Genomic DNA, 25,998 nt, shown 5'->3' with positions numbered 1-25,998 from the left:
TGAGCCAGCAGTGTGCTCAGGTGGCCAAGAAGGCCAACAGCATCCTGGCTTGTATAAGAAGCGGTGTGGCCAGCAGGGCTAGGGAAGTGATTGTCCCCCTGTACTCGGCTCTGGCGAGGCTGCACCTCGAGTACTGTGTTCACTTTTGGGCCCCTCGCTACAAGAAGGACATCAAGGTGCTCAAGCAAATCCAGAGAAGGGCAACAAAGCTGGTGAGGGGTCTGGAGAACAAGTCTTACGAGGAGCGGCTGAGGGAGCTGGGATTGTTCAGCCTGGAGAAGAAGATGCTCAGGGGTGACCTTATCACTCTCCATACCTTAAAGGAGGCTGTAGCGAGGTGGGGATTGGTCTATTTTCCCACGTTCCCAGCAATAGGACGAGGCTAAATAGGCTAAAGTTGTGCCGGGGGGGGGGGGGGGGGGTGTTAGGTTGGATATTAGGAAGAACTTCTTTACTGAGAGGGTTGTTAGGCATTGGAATGGGCTGCCCAGGGATGTGGTGGAGTCGCCATCCCTGTAGGCCTTTAAAAGATGTTTAGATGTAGAGCTTATTGATGTGGTTTAGTGGAGGACTTGTTAGTGTTAGGTCAGGGGTTGGACTAGGTGATCTTGGAGGTCTCTTCCAACCTAGATGATTCTGTGGGAGGGACTCCATGCCAGAGCAGGGGAGAGAGTGAATGTGAAGGAGCAGAGGAAATTAAGCACCATGGACCAACTGCAGCTTCCACTCCTGACCCCTCGCACCACTCAGGGCGGGGAGGAGGTGGAAGAGTGTGGATTTGGGAAGGTGCCCTCAGCTTGTTTCTTTGTTTCTCACTTCTCCAACCTGTCAGCAACAGGTAAGTACCCCAAATACTTTCTCATTCTGACTCTAAGTCTCTCATATGATTTCTGTTTTGCTAGTTGTTGTTATTCCAGTTGGATAAGCGGATATTTCTGCTTTATAGGAATTACTCCCAGTTGGGGGGGCATTGGTTCTTTTCCATTCTTACATAGATACCCACCGAATCATTCCCCTCCTGAACATTCTTCTCCAGTGAATAACATACTCAAGATTGACATCATTACCCCCCAGGAATGCAGATTCGGCCTTAGATACTGATCTGACTGTTCTGCTAGTCCTGTAGGGTCCTCAATTAAAGAGTTCATTTCCTTCTTAAAACTCCTAACCTCTCTGCTGGGAAGGTGGGGGGAGTTCACATAACCTATTTGTCCTTGTCTCACTGGAACCTCCCTAAGAGGATACACAGTTAGTGTTAGTTAGTAGTGTTAGTATCAGGGAAGGCGAAATTTTCAATATCTCTTCTAGATTGTTCTAATTCTTGCCAGAGCCTAGAGTGCACTCCTTCTCTAGGGACAGTGTTAATTGCAGGCCCTGTCTCCCTTCTGGGAGAGGCTGCTTCTGCCACCGGTGCAATATTAGGATTATAGTGAAGTTCCTTTTATTGGCTCTTTAGGCCAGACAATTACACAATATCTTACCATTGTTTTATTTTTTCCCTGTTCTGGGGTTCTTTTACCAATTCCTTATCATTCTTCCCAAAGGACTATCTTTAGGCACAATTCTGGGGTCTCCATCACCATTCTGCTGTTCCTTGGGTGGGAATAGAAATGTTGTTTTTGCAGAGTTACATTGTTTAGAGGGAAGGAATGTGGTATTGAGATATGCTTACAGTGATAAGAAAGCTTAGAAGGCGACCTTGTAAAATGCAGACAAACAGACTCCTTAGGACAATTAGATGAAAATCATGGTGTTAAGTCAAGTCAGATAAGTGAAGAAACATTACCACTTCAAGCAGTAAAAATGTCAAAAGAAATTTGAAATTTAACAGGCTGGCAACTGAAGGCCATGCATTGTTTGTGAAGCATCAGATAGATTGTGAATCTGGATTACCCACTCAGTGGGGAAACAGGGGAGGGTCCTGCCATCAAAAGGTATATAAACTGTGTTTTGGAACTAGTAGGTGAGCTCTCCTGCTTGTGGGGTGCCCGCCATTGCAATTGCGAATAAATTGCTACTTCACTGAGATCCTCACCTGAGCCTAAGTTATTGGCTACGGAGTGTTTCTCACAGTTGGAGCCCTTATTCCCCATCTCTTCCTGATGTGCTGCTGTGGACTTTACTGTCCATAGGGGTACCACACTCCTGTATCTAAGATAAGGAGAGAGTAAGATAAGGAGAGAGGTGGGTCGTACTGCTGTGGTGGTTTTACCGTGCTGGGCAGCTAAACCCCACAACCGCTCTCTCACTCCTCCTCCTTTAGATGAGGAGGGGGAGAAGTAAAGCAAAGAACAACTCACGGGTTGAGATAAGGATAATTTAATTAAAGGGAAATAATTATAATAATTAAATAAAGACTACCATGAACTAAACAATTTAACTAAGGGGAAATAAAAAGGGAAAGGGGAAAAGGGAGGGGAAAAGGAAAAATAAAAAGAAGGGAGGAAAACAAACAAACAAAATAAATGAAGGCTATATGGAGTGCAGAGGAAAGAAATTACTCTACTTCCCACAAATGAGCGATGATTGACCACGTCCTTGAAGCAAGGCCTCAATGCACGCAGCCGGTGTTCGAGAGGAGGACCGACATCTTCTCAACGAGAGCCCACCCCTCCCCTCTTCTTCCTGTTTCCACCTTTTATTGCTGAGTGTGACATCACATGGTATGGAATATCCCTTTGATTGGTTTAGGTCAGCTGCCCTAGTGATGTTTCTCTCCTCACTTTTTGCCCACCCCCTAGGAGGGTTAGAGAAGGCCCAATACTGTGCCACTGCTGCTCAGCAGTAGACACAACACTGGTGTGATAACACTGCTGTTCCAGCTACAAGTGCACAGTACGGCACTGTATGGGCGGCTGCCGGGAAAGTTAACATTCCAGCCAGACCCAGTACAACCTCCACCCCTTATTCCATAACATTTGTGTCACACTCAGATCCCCATACTTTAGCATACAAGCATTCTCATCATTATTCCTTGTCCTTTAATGGGACAAGGATTTAACAGGACAGGATTAATAGGCAGGTGTATCTTTTCATTCCATAGGTCTTTCTTGGAAAATGTTCATAAGAACTGTTGATGATTAGGTCTTCATCTGCCAAAGTGGCCACTCAAGGCAGGTGGAGTTGGATGTCTGGACACGAGCACCAGCTTAGCTCAAGTCCTTGTTGCACTGCCCGGCTCCTTGCAACGTTGACCTGTCATTGATCCTACAGCATCTTCCTACAACATATAAGTTAGATTACAGATTAGTTTTCTCTCAATGTCAAATCTCCTTGAGGCACACACTTGATATCCCCATTCTTTTGCATGACCCACCAGGTATACCCTGGTCCTTGGGCAAAGGCAATCCCATGAGTGGGTTTGCCTTTTCCCGAGGCAGGAGCAACCCACACTGCCTTCCCCATCCACCTTCCTACATGCACTACGGGAACTTTAGCTCCTTTCACAGTGTGTAGGGGTTTTGTTTCGGCAGGACCAGCACGGCTGTCAGACCCCCTGTTGTTAACTAGCCAAGTGGCCTCTGGTAGATTTGTGTCCCATTGTTTCCACCTCCCAGCACCTAATGCACGTAACATAGTCTTTAACAGTCCATTGTACCTCTCAACTTTCCCAGAGGCTTGTGGGTGATAAGGGATGTGGTACACCCACTCGATACCATGCCTCTTTGCCCAGGAGGTAACAAGATTGTTTCGGAAATGACTCCCATTGTCAGACTCAATTCTCTCTGGTGTACCATGACGCCACAATACTTGTCTTTCCAGGCCCAAGATAGTGTTTCGGGCCGTGGCATGGTTTACAGGGTATGTTTCCAGACACCCAGTAGTTGCTTCTACCATGGTGAGTATGTACCGTTTGCCTTGGCGGGTTTTTGGAAGTGGTCCGATATAGTCAATTTGCCAGGCCTCACCATATTGAAACCCTAGCCATCTCCCCCTGTTCCAGGGAGATTTTACTTTCATGGCTTTCTTGATTGCAGCACAGGTCTCACACTCATGGGTAACCTGTGTGATGGCTTCAATGGTCAAGTCCACCCCTCGATCACGAGCCCATCTGTATGTGGCATCCCTCCCCAGATGTCCTGATGTTTCATGGGCCCATCGAGCTACAAACAGCTCACCCTTACGTTCCCAGTCTAGGTCCACCTGAGCCACTTCAATTTTCGAAGCTCGATCCACTTCTTCGTTGTTCCAATGTTCTACAGTAGCGCGACTCTTGGGCATGTGGGCATCTACATGACGTACTTTAACATCCAGGTTTTCTACCCGGGCAGCAATATCTTGCCACAGGGTAGCAGCCCAGACAGGTTTACCTTTGCGCTGCCAGTTGCTCTCTTTCCATTGCTGCAGCCACCCCCACAGAGCATTTGCCACCATCCATGAGTCAGTATACAGATACAATACTGGCCAATTTTCTCTTTCGGCGATATCTAGGGCTAGTTGTATGGCTTTTACTTCTGCATACTGACTCGACTCACCTTCCCCTTCCATGGCCTCCACAACTCGTCGTATGGGATTCCACACAGCAGCTTTCCATTTCCGATGGCTCCCTACCACACGGCAGTATCCGTCAGTAAACAACGCATACTGCTTTCTGTCTTCTGGCAACTCATTGTATGGTGGTGCCTCTTCAGCACAGGTTACCTCTTCTGTTGGCACTCCGAAATCTCTGCCTTCCGGCCAGTCCATAATCTCTTCCAGGATTCCTGGGCGATTGGGTTTTCCCATTCGAGCCCGCTGTGTAATTAACGCTATCCACTTACTCCATGTAGCATCAGTTGCATGGTGTGTAGTGGGAATTTTCTCTTTGAACATCCAATGTAGCACAGGTAGCCGCGGTGCCAAGAGGAGCTGTGCCTCTGTACCCACAACTTCTGAAGCATCTCGAACCCCCTCAGACACTGTTAGTTTCTCCTTTTCAGTTGGGGTGTAATTGGCTTCTGATCCTCAATAGCCCCGACTCCAGAAGCCCAGAGGTCGACCTCGAGTTTCTTCTGGGGTTTTCTGCCAAAGGCTCCAGGTGAGGCCATGGTCCCCAGCTGCAGTGTACAGTATATTTTGCACAGCTGGTCCAGTACGGACAGGCCCAAGGGCTACTGCACGAGCTATTTCTTGTTTGATTTGTTCAAATGCCTGTTGTTGCTCAGGGCCGCACTCAAAATAGTTTCTCTTTCGAGTCACTCGATATAGAGGATTCACAAGCTGACTATAGCCTGGCACATGCATTCTCCAGAATCCCACGAGGCCTAGGAAAGCTTGCGTTTCTTTTTTGCTAGTTGGCGGAGACATTGCTCTTATTTTATTGATCACATCCATTGGAATATGGCGACGTCCATCCTGCCATTTTACCCCCAAGAACTGGATTTCCTGTGCAGGCCCCTTGACCTTGCTCTGTTTAATGGCAAAACCAGCTTTCAGGAGAATTTGGATTACTTTCTTCCCTTTCTCAAAAACTTCTTCTGCTGTGTTGCCCCACACGAGGATGTCGTCAATGTACTGAAGGTGCTCAGGGGCTCCCCCTTGCTCCAGTGCAGACTGGATCAGTCCATGGCAAATGGTAGGGCTGTGTTTCCACCCCTGGGGCAGCCGATTCCAGGTGTATTGGATGCCCCTCCAAGTGAAAGCAAACTGCGGCCTGCATGCTGCTGCCAAAGGGATGGAGAAAAATGCATTAGCAATATCAATTGTGGCGTACCACTTGGCTGCCTTTGACTCTAGTTCGTACTGAAGTTCTAGCATGTCCGGCACTGCAGCACTCAGTGGTGGCGTGACTTCATTCAGGCCTCGATAGTCCACTGTTAGTCTCCACTCGCCATTAGACTTTCGCACTGGCCATATAGGACTATTAAAGGGTGAGCGAGTCTTGCTGATTACTCCCTGACTCTCCAGTCGGTGAACCAACTCATGGATGGGAATCAGGGAGTCTCGGTTGGTGCGATATTGCCGTCAGTGCACCGTTGTAGTAGCAATTGGTACCTGTTGTTCTTCAACCTTCAGCAATCCTACAACAGAAGGGTCTTCTGAAAGGCCAGGCAGGGTAGACAGCTGCCTAATCTTCTCTGTGCTCAAAGCAGCTATGCCAAAAGCCCACCGGTATCCTTTTGGATCCTTGAAGTACCCTCTCTTGAGATAGTCTATGCCAAGGATACACGGAGCCTCTGGGCCAGTCACAATGGGATGCTTTTGCCACTCATTCCCAGTTAGACTCACTTCAGCTTCCAGTACAGTTAATTGTTGGGATCCCCCTGTCACTCCAGAGATAAAGGTGAGTTCTGTCCCTTGGTAGCCTGATGGCATTAAGGTACATTGTGCGCCAGTGTCCACTAAAGCTTTGTATTCTTGTGGTTCTGATGTGCCAGGCCATCGGATCCACACAGTCCAATAAATCCGGTTATCCCTCTCCTCTACCTGGCCAGAGGCAGGGCCCCTCTAGTCCTGGCTGGAGTGTCTGCCACTTAATTCTTGCAAATGAGAGGTAGAGGTCCCTTCATCAGGGTCAAGAATAACATCAGCTCTTCTACTGCCTCTGGGGTACTGCCCAATAGAAACTGGAGCAGCATTTTTCTTAGGAGCCCCTCTTCTTGCTGCTGTATTTCCTTTCAGTTCACGTACCCGAGCAGCTAGGGTTGAAGTAGGTACACCATCCCATTTCCTCATATCTTCCCCATGGTCACGCAGATAAAACCACAAGGTGCCACGTGGTGTACGTCTTGGGTACTCTCTCTCTTGAGCAGGCGAATGCTGATTCTTAGTGGCTGAAGTATCACTCTGTCTAAATGAGGGGGAATATACTCGTTCCACGAGCTTGTCAAGTCCTTTAGACAGTTTCTCCACAGCTGAGACACAGGACTGTAGCGGAGCAGAGAGATTGTCTTCATATTGTTGAAGCTGGCAGGACACATCATACATTGTTGGTCCCATCTCCTCATCCCAGCGAATTGCTGCCAGGGTACTGGCATGTGCTGATGGTGCACTCCGCACAAATTTACGCCACATGGATGTTGTGCACTGGACTTCATCGGGGTCTTGAGGTGTCTGGGCATTGTCCAAATCACTATAAATCATCTCCCGCACAGCTAATTCCCACAGGTGCTGGAGACCTTTATCCATAGTGGTCCACTTGCCTATATGATATACAATATCTTCCTTATGGGGATATCTTTCTCTCATAGCTGCCAGGAGTCGTCTCCAGAGGCTGAGGGCCTGTGCTCCTCTCCCGATTACTTTGTCGATTACCCTTTCTCTAGAGAGGGATCCCAGCTGCTTGGCTTCATTGCCTTCTAATTGTAGGCTATTGGCCCCAGCATCCCAGCATCGGAGCAGCCAGGTGAGGATGTGTTCACCTGGGCGTCGACCATAATCCTTTTGTATTTCTCGCAACTCACTCAGGGATAAGGATCGAGTGATTTCTGATTCCTTTATGATTTCCGTCTCGTCTTCCTGCTGTTTTTGTGATGGCTCTGCTTTAGAGGTGCCTGCCATTTCCCCTTCTCCCTCCTTCTTAGGAGAGCCTTCTTCCCTTAGTAAACGAGCTGACCTCCGTTTCCATTGTTTTGACTTGACTATGGGGGCGACTGATACCATAGTTGGTTGGTCCTCTGGGTCAGCCACAGCGTGTGTTACTTGGTCATCAGATTCAGAGACTTCCTCCCTCTCTTCAAGTTGCTGGATGATGTTAAACAGTGTTTGATAGGAATAAGCCAGGACCCAGCACAATGCTGCAAGCTGTCGTTCTCCGGCATTATCAGGGTCAGGACATACAACTCTCAAACATTCTACCAAGTTTTTAGGATTTAGCACTTGCTCAGGGGTGAAGTTCAAAACTATTGGAGGAGACACTCGTGACAGGTATCTGCTAACATCATCCCACACACCTAGCCACTCACCACAAGACTGTTTCAGGACAGATTCCCAAGTAAGTTTTCTAAACAATCGACTAATCTTAGAGAGAAAATGAAACCTGTTATTCAGAATTAGAAATAGCAATACATGGGTTACAGATGGATCTTCAAAATAATACCAAACTGTTGTAATTAGCCCACTGTGAAAGAAGGGAAAGGTAACATTCCTAATATTATTAATAAACTGGTGTCCAGATGAGAAAAGGAAGGCAGTGTAGTTCTGAATATTCTCTGAAAGATAGTTTCCATGGGACCCAAATGATAACAGCGCAGAGCCTGAATTCCAGATTAAACCCAAGGTCAGTGCTTGGCAGCACAGCGAATTAAAAAAAGTGAACACAGATTGTAGCACTTTGTCGGATCGGATATATAGGAGAAAGGAGAATATGACATGGATTGCATGACATATGAACAAAGCTATTATTAACAGGACAATGTACATGGTTACTAGCAAGCGTGTTAGTTGTATGCGTTTAATCAATTCTATTTTTATCTCAACCCTTCGAGCCCCACGTTGGGCGCCAAAAAGGACTGTGGTGGTTTTACCGTGCTGGGCAGCTAAACCCCACAACCGCTCTCTCACTCCTCCTCCTTTAGATGAGGAGGGGGAGAAGTAAAGCAAAGAACAACTCACGGGTTGAGATAAGGATAATTTAATTAAAGGGAAATAATTATAATAATTAAATAAAGACTACCATGAACTAAACAATTTAACTAAGGGGAAATAAAAAGGGAAAGGGGAAAAGGGAGGGGAAAAGGAAAAATAAAAAGAAGGGAGGAAAACAAACAAACAAAATAAATGAAAGCTATATGGAAGTGCAGAGGAAAGAAATTACTCTCTACTTCCCACAAATGAGCGATGATTGACCACGTCCTTGAAGCAAGGCCTCAACGCACGCAGCCGGTGTTCGAGAGGAGGACTGACGTCTTCTCAACGAGAGCCCACCCCTCCCCTCTTCTTCCTGTTTCCACCTTTTATTGCTGAGTGTGACATCACATGGTATGGAATATCCCTTTGATTGGTTTAGGTCAGCTGCCCTAGTGATGTTTCTCTTCTCACTTTTTGCCCATCCCCTAGGAGGGTTAGAGAAGGCCCAATACTGTGCCACTGCTGCTCAGCAGTAGACACAACACTGGTGTGATAACACTGCTGTTCCAACTACAAGTACAGAGTATGGCACTGTATGGGCTGCTGCCGGGAAAGTTAACATTCCAGCCAGACCCAGTACAACTGCCAAACAATTTACTGTGCCCAGGGTACCATACACCTAAAGGCTCCTAATTTCCCAAGACTCTCTTTCACTCTTCTATGTTTCACTTTGTCTGTCTCCGGCTGCGCCCTTCACAGGACCACAGAACTGCAGATTTGGACTCCACACTCACTTCACACTAAAAGTGCGTCTCATTCACACTCCACACAAAAGTCTCCCCGAACCCCCCAAGGCAATACACTAAAGCTTGCCTTACCTTGGTCAGTGCACGGAATTATTGGGTCTCTTTAAATAATTGTACCTGTACCTACTGTTCTCCTTTCTCCCTAGTCCTTCAGAGAACCTGTCTTCAGTTTAACTGTCTCGGTTCTTTGTCAGCCATCCCGACACAACCCACCACCCCCGACAGGACTGCTGAAATCAGGGGGGTGCACTTTCCCGTCCGTGCTGGCAAGAACTCTCCAGTAGGTGACAAGATCCTGGATGAGCCCCCAGATTGTGAGAAATACCTCAATAATTTTCTCAGACAGGGACTTCTGTGAAGCTATTTTATTCGTGATTGCAATGGTGGGCATCCATATACATGTATGTACAATTTGATTTGACCAACCATTAATTTCTCATTTTTCTTTTATTTTTCTTTCTTCTCTAGTGACTAGAGGGCCTGCATTTTTGTTTGTTTGTTTGTTTGTTTTTGTGTTTTTTTTGTTTGTTTTTTTGTTTTTACTTATTTTGCACTGCTTGTCCTGTTTTTCTTAGCTATCCTAATTTTGGGATAGTGGTACCTTCCCCTTATCTGCGCAACATACTCCCCACTGCTATGTTACTGTCACGCCTGCACAATCACTTCTGAATATGCAAGGTTAGTGCAATTTTCCACTGCAAAAACACATTCTACTGCAAAAACACAACTTTGTTTCTCACAGTATGAACTAAAACTAGAAGTGAACTGCATCCTCCAAAAAATAAGCATTCAAGAAACAAAAATTCAAACCTAACATCAGTATGACTAAGCTAGTAGGGTCAGGCATCTTCTGGTAGTAGAAAAAAGACTAAGTAGCAAGGTCTGGTATTTCTTCTTTACGTAAAAGTCCTGTTCCCAGATCAAAGGAAGAATAAAACTTATTCTTGTGATGAAAAAATATTTCATCACTCTGAGACCTCAAAAATCTGTTCAGATATGAATTGCTTAAATCCTTCTTCTCTAAGGTTTCCAACAGGACCACACAAAAGAGCAGCAGCTCGAGTCACACAGTCTTAACTGAAATGAATAATTTCTCCCCACCATCCATACCTATTGCTATCAGAACCAATATTTAACCAACTCCTCACAACATAGTTCACATTCCTGAGTAGCTGTTTTAACCTTTGCTTTTAGCAGTCTCATACTTAGAGCTGATTCATTTTTGTTCCCCACAATTGCTTGTGTGAGGAATGTTTTAACAATTCGTGTCCATAAAGAACAGTCCTGTCTGCCTCTGGGCCCTGCACTGGCAATTTAATTCTTGAACCACAGATGCAGTGTGTCCCAGTCTCCCCCTCATTCTAGTCAATATATCAAGTCTTCAGAAAATACTCCTCAAATTTATGAACCTGTTTGCTTTTGTTATTCCGGACTTCTATTTCTAACAGTTACAGCCTTTTTTTTCCTGTCTTCTTCGAGATTAACTTAACACTGCTATAGGTGTGACTGTCCCTGTGAATGGCTGGTGAAGAATGTTTTAATTACTCGTGAAGTGTCAATAAGAAAGCTATTTGTGTTTGTATGAAGTCTTTGATGTCTGGGGGTTTCAGAACAACTGATAACAACTAGTGACTGTTATGGGATACTATGCAAGCCTCTGATATCTGGCCAGGTGGCCAAGAGATTAAGAAGAAGAAAAAAAGAAGCTGAAGGACGGCTGGGAGACAAGACCTGCAGGGGATGTTCTATAAACTTGATACGGTGCCAAGGGAGTACAAAGGGGAAGGACGAGAAAAAAGCTTGGAGAGGAAGACTACGAGCCTTCAGCATGAAAGACCCCTAGAGACTCCCAGAGGGACCACCGGAGACTGATGCGCATGCTCCAGTAGGAGGGACTGTACCCCGGAAGCTAATTATAATAACCTATTTTTTTTGAGAAGTAGTAATGAATATGTATTAGTCTAGGAGTATAAAAATCAGCTACTTGATGTGGCTGGGGTGCGTCCTGGTGGAGCGGAGACTCCCGGTGCACCCAGCGCTGTTTGCTTACCTCTATTCTTTTAATAAATCCTATTTTTTTATTTAATCCTATTTTGAAGATTGAGCCATTTCTAACACTTGGGTATAACCTTTGCTGTTTTAGATCAGACTATTATAGCTATATTATAAAAATATTAGTCAACATGCATTCATTAGTTATCAGTGAACACCCTACCACAAAACCGAAGTTCTACAGCTCAGAATGTTAGCAAGAATGTGAGACAGGGAACAAGATAAAGGATGTTGATTCTGTAGGTCTTAGCTAACACAATTGTATGTTAACGACTCCAGAGATAAGGGAGTAAAAGACTGTATGCATACATAATGGAACCAGCAAGAACTGGCTTGACTGCTGAGGTCTGTCCAAGACAGAAAAGGCCAGAAGATTAGCAGCAGGGAAGACTTCTGGCCTTCAGCAAAAGACTACCAGAGTATGCCGGATGACCACCCAGGACTCCAGTACGCATGTGTGGAGGAATGGTTAAGTGAGGCAGGACATGTGGATGTTGAGCAGTTGGGAGACAATGGGCTGGTGAAGCACCGTACTCAACTCACATGAGCCTTGGCAAGTACACAGCTGGCTGAGAGCCAATCAGGCTCAAGGACACGATGCCCTTGGGCCATCGGGAAAGTCCCTAAGGCGGGACAGGTAGCCAAAAGAAGGAGGACCAGACTGAAAAGCCCGGGAAGTGTTAACCAATCCTGAGCTTAGTTTCTGCAATATGTATGAGTTGATTATGTTCAAACTAGATAAAAGGCGACTGAGCTATCCATTAAAGTTGAAGTTCACTGTTCACTCATATTGAGCGTCTTGGTCTTCCTTCCGTCGGCAACACGCATGCAAATAGGGGCAGGAACCTACGTTAATGATTCTTTGGAGACCTGATGAATATGCAAGAGACTTAGGGGAAATGAAATGAATACATATTTATCCCACTAATATAAGCACACTACCAGTAACCCTTGGTGTGTGTGTTATGCGATTCCCCCACCCACCCGGCACTGTAATAAAGAATCACAGAATCACAGAATTGTAGGGGTTGGAAGGGACCTCGAGAGATCATAGGGTCCAACCCCCCTGCCAAAGCAGGTTCCCTAGAGCAGGTTGCCCAGGTAGGTGTCCAGATGGGCCTTGAATATCTCCAGAGAAGGAGACTGTGCAACCTCCCTGGGCAGCCTGTTCCGGTGCTCCGTCACCCTCACCATGAAGAAGTTCTTTCACGTGTTGTTGCGGAACGTCCTGTGCTCCATTTTTTGACCATTTTAATACCTGCTTAATAACTTTGGTTATTGAGTTAGCACTGTGTCAGTTTGGTAACCCAGGTGGGATACACTCTGTTTGGCTGCGGGAGCCACTGAGACGTGGGATTCTCTAGGTGTGCTCTGGAAAATTCTTGGAGAGACTCCTTGCCTCAGCTGGCTCACCATGGGGACAGACAAGGACCTTCTTTTGCAAAGGTATTCTTTTTGGAATTTTGTTTGATTGGTATACTGTTGTTTTGGAAGGTACCTATAAAGCGTGGAAGACATTCTACTTTGGGTGCCGTACTACTAGTTACTGGGTGTGATTTAGTTGGTACGTTGTTTTAACTTTGTTTAGTTTTGGATTTGTTCTGGCACTTTGACTCTGAATGTGTTCTTGACATTGAATAACAGAAAATGCCTAACGGATCATGATTTATGCTGGGAAATTTGTTGTAATAAGTGACACTATTTATAGTAGTGATTGTTATTTTTGTGTTGCTTGAGTGAGAAGTGTAAGGGGCCTCTTTGTGTGATTGCGTGATTGTGCTGTGTGAGTGAGAAGCAGCATCGCTGAGAAGCGAGTGCGGAGTCCCAATCCGTGGTTCCGCTATTCCGCAAGGAATACGGACGAAGACAGACGAAGCGTAAGAGATTGAGAAAAGACATCATAATAGGAAGAACTTTGAGTACTACTAATAAAAAGACCCCTCTGGGTTGTATCTTGGCCCATTGGAAGGACATTGGTGGGCCACACGGAAGAAATGTTAATTGTAAGACCATAACTAAGTATTGTAACCAATGGTGGACTTAATAGAGAGAAGAAAAAAAATCAGGATCCAGACTGGGGAAACATTGATCTAATGTTGGGGGAGATGTTGGAAACAGAAAAGCAGCTAATTCTTAAAACAGTCTGAATTCATGTGCAAGTTCAGCTTGCCAATGGGACCACTCAGGGAACTGTAGATGACTGCATTCCCCTGACCGACCCCCACTGAGACCCTAATCACCCCAGAAATTATGAACAGTTATGTAAATACCGAAATCAGATTAAATTGGGAATTGAGAACATGGTTCCAAAAGCTATAAATCATTCAACCCTGTGTAGTATCCAGCAAGGTCTGAAAGAAACCCCTGCGGAATTTTTGCCTAACTTTGAAATGCAATGAGAAAATATGCCAATTTGGACCCGGCTTCGGAAGACGAACAGAGGCAATTGGCTAGCCTCTTTCTAGGGCAATCGGCCCCTGATATCAGAAAGAAATTAGCGAAATTGGAGGGACAAGACTTGGGAGACCTAGAAAAGTTATTGAATGAAGCGTGTAAAGTATTTAGGAATAGGGAAGATGCGAAGGTGATTAAGGAGGCATTGGGGAGGCATTGGGGAGGCAAGGACAATCCCCAGACAAGGACTGCATATCTCACAGAATTGAATCACAGAATTTCTAGGTTGGAAGAGACCTCAAGATCATCGAGTCCAACCTCTAACCTAACACTAACAGTCCCCACTAAACCATATCCCTAAGCTCTACATCTAAACGTCTTTTAAAGACTTCCAGGGATGGTGACTCCACCACTTCCCTGGGCAGCCTGTTCCAATGCCTAACAACCCTTTCGGTAAAGAAGTTCTTCCTAACATCCAACCTAAAACTCCCCTGGCACAACTTTAGCCCATTCCCCCTCGTCCTGTCACCAGGCACGTGGGAGAACAGGCCAACCCCCACCTCGCTACAGCCTCCTTTAAGGTATCTGTATAGAGCAATAAGGTCGCCCCTGAGCCTCCTTTTCTCCAGGCTGAACAAGCCCAGCTCCCTCAGCCGCTCCTCATAGGACTTTTTCTCCAGGCCCCTCACCAGCTTCGTCGCCCTTCTCTGGACCCGCTCAAGCACCTCGATGTCCTTCTTGTAGCGAGGGGCCCAAAACTGAACACAGTACTCGAGGTGCAGCCTCACCAGAGCCGAGTACAGGGGGACGATCACCTCCCTAGCCCTGCTGGTAAAAAAAAATCTCGAAACAAGACACTGGAACTCATGATAAGGAAGCGGCAGACGGACAGAGAAACAAATGTAAGGACTATAAATCTCAAAACTGGACATTGGAATTCATTATAAAGATACAACAAATGGAAGAATTAGCAACAACCAGCGCTTGCAATTAAGAAACATGCCAACTCAGCAGATTCCTGACCAAAGGTGAAAAGTACACTGTGAGGAAGACTCGGGGTCTTCCTCCCCAAGACCCCTGCCCACGTCCCAAAGACCCCTGCCCACAATTCTTGGGAAGCTCTACGCAGGCGCAAGGTGCCAAAAGGCTAATTAGCATGAGAAGCGAGGGAAGGCGGGGATAGGTAATGAATATGTATAGGCGCTTGTAGAATATTGATAGATTGATTGTATAAATTCAAGACTGCTTTCCGCTTTGGGTATGCACGATAGGTGGAGAGATCCCCCGTGCATCCAGCGCTGCAATAAAGAATATACCACTTAAAGGAATTTCGGCTTCGATTTTTGAATTAAAGGACAGAAGTTATCTAAGGTGATAGCCATGGCAAACAGTGGCTGCACTAGAACAGAAAGAGAGAAGGAGGTGGGGGAAGGGGGAATTGAGAAAGGTAAAGAGAGGACTTTAGGAGGGTTTAGAGGAACATTAGGACAGAACCAGCGTGCGTACTGCAAGAAGGAAGGACACTGGGAAAAAGAAAAAAAAAAAGCCTTAGGTTGCAGGATAAATTTGCAACAGTCAGAGCAGGAATGACGGGAACCTAGGGAACAAAGAGAGAAGCATGGACTTTTTTTTGTTGGATACAGAAGCTTCTTTCTGTGTTAATTCAAAAACTGATTCTGGAAAAGCGCTGAGTCTGTAAATGTAATAGGAGCAACTGGCCAACAGGAAAAGACGTTCTTTTTGCAATGCTTGAAATTTAAATTGGAGAAAAATATGATTGCAATACATCCATTTTTATACTTACCCAATTTGCCAATGCCCTTAATTTTTTTTAACGAGGACCTCGCGCAGATCGGCTGCAGCGAGGGCTCCTGGCAGGGAGACGAACGGAGCCAAACCCTAAACCCCCCTTCCCCCCCAAATAATGCGGCACAGAGCTGCTTGGTCAGAACCGCAGCCCCGACCCCTCCCCGAGCAGGCAGGGGTACTCCGTCACCCTCACTTTGAAGAAGTTTTGTCGTAAGTTGGTGCGGAACTTCCTGTGTTCCATTTTTTGACCACTTGTCCTATCCCCACAAACCACTGAAAAGAGGTTAATAGTAGAATCTTTTGTTTGCCCATTAATAGTTACTGTCTTCATAGAGTTTAGGACTTCATTTACTGTTTTTCAAATTAACTTGATCATAAAAGAGATTAAACGAGGCATCACCATAAATAAGATGAATCCAAGCACAAATAAAATAGTATCTGTTTTACCCATGCTAGTCCTGGGAGCCAGGACCAGATGTTCCATTCAAGATTTAAGCCCTTCCAGGTTTGTACGGGTACATGAGCTAGTTTTCTAATTCCCTTTGTAATTTAACGACTTTCCCGTTATCATCAATTTTAAGACAGCAACTTGAATCATTCAGCTTTCCACAGACACCTCCTCCTTCTGCTAGTAAGTAATCAAAGACCACGCAATGTTGTATTATTGTGGCTTGACCAGCGAGCAAGTCAAGAGCCTTGGTGGTTTGATTGGCAAATTTGATTTCAAATACTGTCTGCAACCTTATGATGTGACTTAGGTTGTAATTGGCTCCTGAGCTCCCTGCAACCACCTCATTCAGGTTCCAAGTGGCTGGACCATAATGTTGGATAATTCTCCCTGGAGGCCACTCATCTTTACCCCATTTTCTGGTTACTTCCGGAAGCTAGGGATATATCTATTGTCCTATTTTCTCTTTTAAGGTCATCATATAATTGGATTCCCAATCCTTTACCTTCAAGTTCTGTTATCAGAAAGAATAGTGGTGTGATAAGTCCAGCATAAAAAATACCTGCCCAATTAAAAGGAAGCACTCTATAAGCTTGGCTTCCACATATCCAGTAGCGTCCTTTCAATGCGACAGCTCCCCTAGGGAATAAATCTGTAATATAAAAATATATATATAAAATATATATATATAAATATATAATAAATCATGCTGTAAAGTTTATCTGTTTATCTGGGTTTATCTCCAAACAGATAAAACTTCCAAATATTTTTTCTATTGCATTTTAATTCAGAAAGCTATGAAAATACACTTAATCATTTGAATTATGGGATCGACTCTGTAGTAAGTGACATGTGGTGTTTTGTTTTTTTAATTGTAGATCGTAATTATTCTATTGTAGCATTAATACCCATATGTTATTTTTAAGGCATCTTAAGACAGCAAAATGTTGAAAGAAATTTAAGCATTAATACTGAACTCAATTTGTTTTGCAATAAAGTGTATTTCATATCACTTTCAACTAAAAGTTTTAAACAAAGCATTAATATTTATTTGTAAAATGCTGTTAAGATATGAGACCAGTAGTGATAATAATCAAATAAAAAGGCATTGGTAATTAATTTTATAATACATAATATCTATTCTATTTATTTATGAATATAGTGATAGCCATGTTTGATGCTTTGTAACAATAAATTAAATATCTTCTTTTTATCTTCACTGTGATTGTGATAGTTTTAAAAAACTTGTAGCTTTTAGGATATAGATATTTTTTAAGGCTAACCTCTTTATTACTTACATAATTAATTCCTTAGAAATTTAATTGTTATGACCAAAACAAATATTTCAGTTTTCCTGTTGTTTATTCAAAAATGCTTTAGCTGCTCAAACTTTCACTTTGAAATGTGGACATTGCAAAAAAATTAGTATGAAGACAAAGCTAAGTAAAAGCCATTATAAATGATCACTGACTCGAAGCTGGAGGGTGACCATAGATTTTGCAGTTGCAACCCAACTCTTATCAATAAAAAATAATTAAATACATCAAAAAACATTGCCCAAACTTGTTAAGGGATTTTTGAAACAGCAAAGATCCCACGGCTTGCTGCAGCTGAGCAAACCAAGCTACCAGGACGACTATGAGAAGTTCCCATGACAGTGTTCCCACATCGCCCAATTGAGGAATTTAGAAAAATATTGTTACCAGCAGCTGGCTTCAAGGACAAGGTCTATGTGACTGCTAATCACAAGGGGGTTGTTTTCTTGCAGGTGGGGTTGTTTTCTTGTAGTTGTTTGTCTGAGTGCTTTTGACCAATAATCTTGTGTGAGACACTATCCGCCCCTGTTAAGTTCACTATAAAAGCTAGTCTATTCAGGTAATAAAATGGCACATGATCTGACCATACTGGTGTGTGTCGTGCTTTCGGCCGTTCTTCCTGCAACATATGGCGCCCGAACAGGCTGTGACCTGAGAGACCTGACAGATGCTGAGACCTGAGAGACCTGAGAAACCCGACAGACGCTGAGAGACCTGAGACACACGGAGAGACCCAGACACAGATGATCGCGGTAAGACGCGGAGACTGACTGACTGATAAAGATCGCGGTGAGACGTGGAGATTGATTGATTGACACGGATTGCGGTGAGACGGAGGAACAACGGAATCGCGGTGGGACGCGGAAAAGTGACGTAATCGCGGTGAGACGCGGGACATCCGGGATCGAGTTGCTATGGGAGACCAGAGGCGTCAGTGAACAACGGCAGACGACCGCCACCGTGTGGCGAGTTGGCACATAGCAGAGGGGCGGAGATCACAACCCTGCAGCCCGTCTGACGTAACCATGGAGGAGGAAGCGGCTATGCAGCTTCTCTCTAGCATTCTCTCTGAGAGAAGCATATCTTGCAATGTAAAACAGATCAAATCCTTGGTACACTGGGCCCAGAAGGAGGCTTTTCTAAAGGAAATCCTTCTAATTTTTAGCCCAGATGAGTGGCGGCTCGTAGGAGATCATTTACGGGATACAACCATCACAAGTGGAAAGTTCGATAAAGATTTATGTACGACCTGGATTGCAGTGCTTAATGCGCTGTGTGGTATAAAAACCGAACGGCAGCCGGCTATGGCAGCGGCGCAAGCTTTCTCAGTACTGTCTGGGACTGACAGACCGCCGAGTATGAAACCTGAGACCTCAGGAATGCGGCTGACACGATCTTTATCATCGGTTCCTGCACCCACCCCGGTTCGGGGTATGACCTCTCCAATAAAGCAATCAGCGGCAGAAATAACTGAGGGACTATCGGAGCAGAGTGCTAATGGGGAGTGGGGGCTGCCCTCCCCACCCCCTGAGCCGGAAAATCTTGATAAAGCTGTGCTGCCAGCATCGGTGCCGCTGCCAGGCAGCAATAAATCCACTCAGGATGCTTTGCCAATGAGAGGTGCAGCAGCAGCTTGCGAAAATCGACCTTCACTGAAGGAGCTGATGGGTACACTGCAAAGAAAACAAGACCTGATTAACAGACTGGAGACTCAGCTAGCAAAACAGAAACAGCTGAGGACTGAGGAACTCAAAATTGTTCAAGAGGAAGCTGCCAAGATCAAGGAGTGGGTAACATCTAAGCTGAGAGAGCTTGAGCTAGAAAACTACCACCTGAAAAACTGTAATCAGAGGCTGACGGAGCAAATTAAAGCCCTTCAGGATACATTGCAAGGTATGACCAGCATTTCTCCCTTCAAATCTCTTTGGAGCTGTAATTCTCTGAAGTCCAGAGCAACACAGACTTCTTTACCTGAGAAGATAGACCAGAAATCTATGCTTCTTGCACCTGGTTTCAGGCAGCTATGTCAAACAAGACCTACCAAACGTGTCTTCTCTACAACAAGCATCGTCCTTGTCAATGACACCTTCACTGAGGATGGAGAGGACAAATCTCTGCTTTCTCAGAACACACTGAAGCTCATGTCTGACCCATCAAGCTGGAATCTCTCTGCAGAAAAAGACATATTTTCAACCATAAGCTCTGAACACAGGTTAGGGTGCTCTGATCCTGTGTCTCTGGACCCTCCAGCTGAGCCCACAAAAATCCTTGAGGCTTTGACTTTCCGGTCTTCACTAGAGGGAAACCATTGCACTGTGAGCACCTTGCAACAAGTGTCTTTGGACGGATCCGGCTCCTCTGAGGATCTGAGTGCCACGTTCGGTTCCCACCACCTGGATTCCACTTCCTCAGGAAAAATAATGAGCATGCTTGAGGGCACCCTTCAGACTGCTGGGCCACCCCTCGCCGTGTCAACGTCGGCTGTTACAGCAGGTTCCATCTGTCCAAGGAGGGACAGGTGCTCCGACGTCATACGTGATGCTTTCATAGAGGGGCATAGGCATGCTACAACCTTGGCCTGCCCTATTATTATCGACCCTGTGCAAGGCACCGGGTTGTGGCAGCCACATGACTGCAAGCTTCTACAACAAGCTCGAAAAATGGTTTTGGACTATGGATTACAATCCCAGGTGGCTCGACAGATAATTCAATGGATTTTTCAGGCAAAAACAATGTGTCCACTTGACTGTCGAAACTTGGCACGCTTATTGTTAACTCCTTCCCCATTGTTATTGTTTGAAAATTTATTTGGGATACTTTGGAAGCAAAAGGGTTGAAGATAGCCCCAGAGAAGGTTCAACAGAAACAGCCATGGCTATACTTGGGATGGAAAATATCAGACTCTACTATTCATCCCCAGATAGGTGATATAACTATGGTGTTACACAATTTGACAGATGTACAAATGTTCCTGGATAATATTCAGTGGGGTTGCCACATTGTACAGATTACTAATGACGACTTAGCTATATTACTACCTTTATTGCGGGGCAGGAGTGCAGAGCCGCAGATTACACTAACAAATGACCAACGGCAGGCTCTTTCACAAATAGCTTCTAAGGTTGCAGCCGGCATTGCTTGCAGACGTATAGTAGACGTTGCACTCTCCTTCCTAATTAGCAATCATGTGTCTCATCCATTTGCGGTGATTGGTCAGTGGCAAAAAGAAAAGGGGGAGAGTAAGGGGCGACAAAGACAGAAACGGTTTCAGGAGGATGCCACTGACACTAATAGCACGGGTAATAGGAGTAGTATAAGTGACACAGGTGATGGCAAGGGTGGAATGATAGGGCAGCATTTTCGAGTTCTGGAATGGATTTTCCTACAGATTCAGCCAAAAACGAGTGTTCCATATTCTCCCACGGGCCAAGTGATGGTCGAACGATCACATCAGGTTTTAAAGGAACAATTAGTGAGATTAAAAGAGATCAAGGACATCGATGAGCGATTGTCCAAGGCATTGGGTGTCTTGAATCACTTATGTTTGATTAGTGACCGAGAAGACCCTCTTGCAAGTATTCATTTTCAAACAATAAATAGAGCAGCACCAAATGTGTTACTACAAATAAGAATGAATTACCGAGATCCTGCTACAGGAACTTGGAAAGGGCCATACGGGTACAGAAATACACATAACACCTGTGGTTACAATGACACTGCTAGGCAGGGTTTAGGGGCTTATGGCACGGAGACAAGGGGTAACAACTATAGCGTTTGGAACAATTTTACAGCTATGGCCTTACCTCCTGATGTTTTTCTGATTTGCGGGGATAGGGCCTGGCAAGGTATCCCTGCAAATGCTATTGGAGGTCCATGTTACTTAGGTAAACTCACTATATTTGCTCCTAGCTTGTCACAGTTGCGTGAGATCACCAGACATAAATGGGCATTGCTCACACCAGATTGCAATGATAATGTTGAATTGCTTGGTGATGCAGCTAGAGCGGCACTGGCAATTTTCGTGCCAGGAGTGGCATCTGTGGCCGCACGTAACAACTTAGAAGAATTGGTATGCTGGGCCGAGAAGCAAGCCCATGCCACGACAGAGATACTTGAGGAGATGTTACCAGATCAAAATAGTCTGCGACATGCGCTCTTACAGGATTGAGCTGCCGTTGACTTCTTGCTCTTGGCTCAAGGGCATGGGTGTGAGGACTTTGAGGGAATGTGCTGTTTAAGCCTTTCTGATCATAGTGAGTCAATTCACAAATCCATTACTTTCCTGAAAGAGCTCATGAGAAATATTCAATCAGATATCAATCCTTTCGATCAATGGCTCACTGATTTATTTGAAACGATGCATAGATGGTTACTGGGATTAGTCAAAGAGGGATTAAGTATTCTGCTTGTTGTGATGTTAATCATCATTACGTGTTGTATTGCAATAAATGTGGTTAAAGCGTTACTTGCAAAACTGTTACATTGGGCTTGGTTTGCTCAAAAAGAAAAAGGGGGAATTGTTGAGGGATTTTTTGAAACAGCAAAGATCCCACAGCTTGCTTCAGCTGAGCAAACCAAGCTACCAGGGCAACTATGATAAGTTCCCATGACAGTGTTCCCACATCGCCCAATTGAGGAATTTAGAAAAATATTGTTGCCAGCAGCTGGCTTCAAGGACAAGATCTACGTGACTGCTAATCACAAGGAGGTTGTTTTCTTGTAGTTGTTTGTCTGAGTGCTTTTGACCAATAATCTTGTTTGAGACACTATCCGCCCCTGTTAAGTTCACTATAAAAGCTAGGCTATTCGGGTAATTAAAGGGGAGCATGATCTGACCATCTGGTGTCTGTCGTGTTTTCAGCCATTCTTCCTGCAACACAAACTGCCAACATATTTGATCTCCTTTGCATCAAATCTTTGCTAGCAGATTGAAGGATTTGGTGAATTGTGTTTTAAACTAGCAAACTTGGGGGGAAATGTCCAAAGCTGTGACACCTGCATATTCAGAAACGACCCTATGTCCAGCCACCTCAAGCACGGGTATACCAATGCATGTAGTCTGGACAACAAACAGGAAGAACTGGAGCTCTGTGCCTAGTTTGAGAGTTATGATGCCATAGGAATCAGAGAAACATGGTGGGAAAACACACATGAGTGGAAAACCAAAATGGATGGCTAAAAGCTCTTTTGGAAATATACGAAAGGAAGAAGAGGAGGTGGAGTTGCACTCTTTGTAAAAATGAAATCCAAGTGCATGGAGGTGAACTATGGAGATGACAGAAGTTCTATCGAATGCCTCTGGATCAAGTTTAGAGGGATCATCACCAAAGGGGGATCTTATGTTAGGTATCTGTTACCGACCCAGTTGACAAGGCTGACAAAACCTTACTTTGGCGGCTCAAGGAAGTCTCAGGCCATCAGAACATGGTCCTTATGGGTGACTTCAGTTATCCAGACATTTTTTGGGAAAACAACACAGAGGTGCACAAGGTGTCCATCAGGTTCCTGGAATGCACTGAGGACTGCTTCCTGCAACAGATGTTGGACATGTGACCTAGGAACAGTGCATTTCTAGATTTACTGCTCACAAACTGAGAATTACTTGACAGCATAACTACCAATTAATTCAGAAGAGTGTTGCCAGCAGGTCAAGGGAGGTGTACTGGGTCTAGCTGGGATGGAGTTAACTTTCCCTGCAGAAGCCCATCCAGTGCTGTCCTCTGCACTTGTAGCTAGAACAGCATTGGTATCACACCAGTGTTGTATCTACTGCTGAGCAATACTGGCACCGCATCAGGACTCCCTCTAAACCCCCAAGAGCCAGCAGGTTGGGGGTAGGCAAGAGGTGGGGAGGGGACATCACCAGGGCAGCTGATCTAAACCAACCAAAGGGATATTCCATACCATATGATATCACATGCAGCAAAAAAGGTGGAAAAAGGAAGGAGAGGGTGGGGGCGGGTTCTCGTTGTGAAAACATCTGTCCTCCCAAACAACTGCTATGTGTGTTGAGGCCCTGCTTCAAGGGTGTGGTCAAGCATTGCTCGATGGTGGGAAGTAGAGAGTAATTTCTTTCCTCTGCGCTTTCACATGGCCTTTGCTTGTTTTTTTTTTTTTTTGTCTCTTTGTTTTTTTTGCTTGTTTGTTTTATTTGTTTGTTTCCTTTTTTCCCATTTCCTCTTCCCTTTAGTTAAATTATTTAATTAATAATCATGTTCATTATTATAATCATGAGTTGAGTAAGTGTGCAGAAATGAAAGCAATTCAGCTGATCATAGAATCTACTGAAAGAGAAAAATGGGGTTTTGTATTCGAGCCCGCTGAGTAATCAGTGCAACCCACTTGCTCCATGTAGCATTAGTTGCATGATGTGTAGAGGGGACCCTTCCTTTGAACATCCAGCCTAGTACCGGCAGTTGGGGCACCAGGAGGAGCTGTACTTCAGTACCAACCATTTCTGAAACAGATTAAACTCCTTCATATGCTGCCAATATCTCCTTTTCAGTTGGAGTGTAGCGGGCCTCAGATCCTCTGTATCCCCAACTCCAAAACCCCAGAGGCCGACCTCGAGTTTCCTCAGGTTCTTTCTGCCAGAGGCTCCAGGTGGGGCCATTCTCCCCGGCTGCGGTGTAGAGCCCATTCTTTACATCTGGTCCTGTTTGGACAGGCCCAAGGGCTACTTCAGGAACTATCTCCTGTTTAATTTATTCAAAGGCTTATCATGGCTCTGGGCCCCATTTGAAATCATTCTTCTTATGGCTTACTTGGTAGAGCAGGTTTACAATCAGACTGTAATTTGGAATGTGCATTCTCCAAAACCCCACGACACCTAGGAAAGTTTGTGTTTCTTTTTTGCTAGTTGGTGGAGACATAGCTGTTATTTTGTTGATCACATCCATTGGGATTTGACAGCATCCATCTTGCCATTTTATTCCTAAAAACTGGATCTCTCGTGCAGGTCCTTTGACTTTATTTTGTTTTATGGCAAAACCGGCTTTCAGAAGGATTTGGACTATTTTCTTCCCTTTCTCGAAAACTTCCTCTGCTGTGTCACCCCACACAATAATGTCATCGATGTACTGCAGATGTTCAGGAGCTTCCCCCTGCTCCAGCGCAGATTGGATCAGTCCATAGCAAATGGTACAGCTGTGTTTCTACCCCTGGGGCAGTCGATTCCAAGTATATTGGACTCCCCTGCAAGTGAAAGCACACTGTGGCCTGCACTCTGCTGCTAGAGGGATGGAGAAAAATGCATTAGCGATATCAATTGTGGCGTACCACTTGGCTGCCTTCGATTCAAGTTCATACTGGAGTTGTAGCATGTCCGGCACTGCAGCACTCAGTGGTGGCGTGACTTCGTTCAGGCCACGATAGTCTATTGTTAGCCTCGACTCACCATTAAACTTTCTCACTGGCCATATGGGACTATTAAAAGGTGAATGAGTCTTGCTGATCACTCCTTGGCTCTCCAATTGACGAATTAGCTTATGGATAGGAATCAGGGAGTCTCAGTTGGTGCGATATTGCCGCTGGTGCACAGTTGTGGTAGCGATTGGCACTTGCTGTTCTTCGACCCTCAGCAACCCCACAACAGAGGGGTCCTCTGAGAGACCAGGCAAGGTAGACAACTGTTTAATGCCCTCTGTCTCTATACCAAAAGCCCACCGGAACCCTTTTGGGTCCTTGAAATATCTTCTCCTGAGGTAGTTTATGCCAAGGATACATGGAGCATCCGGGCCAGTCACAATATGGTGCTTTTCCCACTCATTCCCAGTCAGACTCACTTCAGCCTCCAATACAGTCAACTGCTGAGATCCCCCCGTCACCCCTTAAATACAGATGGGTTCTGGCCCCTAGCTTGATGGCACTAGAGTACATTGTGCACCGGTGTCTACTAAAGCCTTATACTTCTGTGCGTCTGACGTGCCAGGCCATCGAATCCACAGAGTCCAATAAACTCGATTGTCCCTTTCCTCCCCCTGGCTGGAGGCAGGGCCCCCCTAATCCTGGTCAGAATCTTCTTTGTTTCTGTGTCTGAAGGACTGCCTGCTGGAAGTTGAAGCAGCAAGCTTTTCAGAGAACCCCTTTTTCCTGATTGTTTTTCTTTGCAACTCACTTACCTGTGCCTCTAGGGTCGAGGTAGATTTTCCATCCCATTTCTCATGTCCTCTCCATGGTCACGTAGGTGAAACCACAGGGTGGCACGGGGTTGTGTACCCACTATATTGTCTTCCTTGCATGGATGGATGCTTACCCCTGATAGCTGAGACACTGATTCATTCAGGTGGAGAGGAAAATAAACTCTCTTCAAGTTGGTGGACCTCTTCAGAAAGTTTCTCCAAAGTATTCTTCTTTAGCTGATGGACACTTTCAGAAAGTTTCTCCACAGCCGAGACACAGGCCTGTAAGGAAGAGGAGAGACTTTCTTCGTACTGCCAGAGTTGTTTAGCCACTTCATCCAGTGTGGGTTCCTCATCATCTTTCCAGGCCATTATTGCCAATGAGCTGGCATATGATGATGGTGCACTCCGTACAAACTTCGGCCACATGGGTCGTGTACACTTGACTTCATCTGGATCTATGGATATTTGTTTGTTTTCTAGGTCCCTGTAAATCACCTCCTGTACGGCTAATTCCCTCAGGTACTGGATTTCCTTCTCCATAGTGGTAGAAGTATTCCTTGAAG

The 25,998-nt window shown here is 45.2% G+C and overlaps 1 long non-coding RNA gene across 1 annotated transcript; it reads right to left on the bottom strand.

Moving 5' to 3' along the window:
- Positions 1-2,303: 2,303 nt before the first annotated feature.
- Positions 2,304-16,552, bottom strand: LOC140000561 (uncharacterized). Its single transcript, XR_011805602.1, has 2 exons — positions 8,742-16,552; positions 2,304-3,216 (listed from the first exon to the last, which is right to left on the bottom strand). It is a non-coding gene; the product is annotated as an uncharacterized lncRNA (long non-coding RNA).
- Between the last annotated feature and the right edge of the window lie 9,446 nt (positions 16,553-25,998).

Source organism: Anas platyrhynchos, chromosome W, assembly GCF_047663525.1.
Source record: "Anas platyrhynchos isolate ZD024472 breed Pekin duck chromosome W, IASCAAS_PekinDuck_T2T, whole genome shotgun sequence".
NCBI lineage: Eukaryota > Metazoa > Chordata > Aves > Anseriformes > Anatidae > Anas > Anas platyrhynchos.
Note: the sequence above shows the minus strand (reverse complement) of the source record. Positions and strands in the feature narration are given on the sequence as shown.